The sequence below is a fragment of the Crocodylus porosus genome, unplaced genomic scaffold (assembly GCF_001723895.1).
Source record: "Crocodylus porosus isolate Cpor-Errol unplaced genomic scaffold, CroPor_comp1, whole genome shotgun sequence".
NCBI lineage: Eukaryota > Metazoa > Chordata > Crocodylia > Crocodylidae > Crocodylus > Crocodylus porosus.
Window position 1 is genome coordinate 4,171,637 of NW_017728886.1, and position 2,169 is coordinate 4,173,805.

A 2,169-nucleotide genomic window follows, 5' to 3' on the forward strand; every position below is an offset into this window, starting at 1 on the left:
ACTCTTTGAGAAGATCATCATGGAGTACATCTGCGATGGGCCGGCCTCAGAGATGATGCTCAAGGGCAACCAGCACGGTTTCATTAGGGGCAGGTCATGTCAGACCAACCTGATTGCCTTTTATGATCAGGTCACAAAAGTCTTGGATGCAGGTGTTGCTGTGGACATAGTTTTTCTAGACTTCAGGAAGGCCTTTGGCACCATTTCCCATCCAATCCTCATTAAAAAATTGGGTGACTGTGGCATTGATGCCTACACAGTCAGATGGACTGCAGGTTGGCTGAAGGGTCGCACTCAGATGGTGGTGGTGGATGGATCATATTCGACCTGGGGAGAAGTGGGCAGCGGAGTCCCCCAGGGCTTGGTCCTTGGGCCCGCGTTGTTCAATCTCTTTACCAGCGATTTGGATGATGGGGTGAAAAGCACCCTGTTTAAATTCGCTGATGATACCAAAATTTGGGGTGCGGTGAGAATGCTAGTAGGGAGGGAAAGACTGCAGCAAGACTTGGATAGGTTACAGGGGTGGGCTAACAAAAACAGGGTGCACTTCAATACTGACAAGTGCAGGGTGCTGCATGTGGGCAGTAGTAACCAGCAGCACACTTATAAGATGGGAAACTCCCTTCTTGAGAACACGGAGGCAGAAAGGGATCTTGGGGTCATTATTTTTTGAGATGAACATGGGCCAACAATGTGAGGTCATGGTTGGCAGGGCTAACCGGACCTTGTTGTGCATCCACAGGTGCATCTGTAGCAGAGCCAAGGAGATGATCCTCCCCCTCTATGCAACACTGGTCAGGCCGCAGCTGGAGTACTGTGTCCAGTTCTGGGTACCCCATTTCAGGAGAGATGTGGACAATATTGAGAGGGTCCAGAGGAGGCCACCCACATGACCCAGGGACTACAGGGCAGACCCTACAATGAGAGACTGTGGGACCTGAACCTGTTCAGCCTTCACAAGAGAAGGCTGAGGGGGGACCTGGTGACAGTCTATAAACTCACAAGGGGGGACCAGAAGGGTTTGGGAGAGACCTTGTTTCCCCTTGGCCCCCCGGCATAACAAGGAATAACGGTCACAAGTTGTTGGAGAGGAGGTTTAGATTAGACAGCTATAAGAACTACTTCACGGTCAGGGCAGCTAGGATCTGGAACCAACTTCCAAGGGAAGTGGTGCTGGCTCCTACCCTGGGGGGCTTTAAGAGGAGGCTGGATGCCTACCTAGCTGGGATCATTTGAGCCCAGTTTTTTCTCCCGCCCAGGTGGGAGGTCCGATTTGAAGATCTACAAGGTCCCTTCCAACCCGACTTCTACGATTCTATGAATCTGTAGAAGAATTGCCTTGTCACTATGGCTAGGCTGGAATAGCTCCTGTCTATAGACCTGGTATTCTGGAATAAAATAAGTGAGCACAATAGCTATGCCTGTGTGGACAAGCCCTAAATTTTTGGGCTAAAGAAAGATGTAGGATTTCCCTCAAGGAGAAAGCATTTTATTCTGGGTTCCTACAGAGATATAAACCTATTGTCCCACTTTAAGTGTCTGTGAAATATGATGTATCAAGATAACACTTATTTACACAGAAGGTTAGTCTATATGGATATGCTTCTGTTTCACAGTTTCATAGTCGGTGGGGTCGGAAGGGACCTGAGCAGATCATCGAGTCCGACCTCCTGCCATGGCAGGAAAGAGTACCGGGGTCAAATGACCCCAGCAAGGTGATTGTCAAGCCTTGTCTTATAGACCCCCAGGGTAGGATCCAGCACCACTTCGCTTGGAAGTTGGTTCCAGATCCTAGCTGCCCTGACAGTGAAGTCGCGCTTCCTACTGTCTAGTCTGAATCTACCCTCTGCCAGCTTGTGACTGTTATTTCTAGTCAGACCTGGCAGTGCTCGGGGAAACAGGGACTCCCCCAGTGCCTGCTGGTCCCTTCTGACTAGTTTGTAAATGGCCACTAGATCCCCCTCAGCCTTCTCTTGTGGAGGTTGAACAGGTTCAGGTCCTGTCACCTCTCCTCATAGGGCCTGCCTTGCTGTCCCCTGATTATGTGAGTGGCCTCCTCTGGGCCCTCTCCATGTTGTCCACATCCCTCCTGAAGTGCGGCGCCCAGAACTGGACGCAGTACTCCAGCTGCGGCCTGACCAGTGCCGCATAGAGGGGGAGGATCACCTC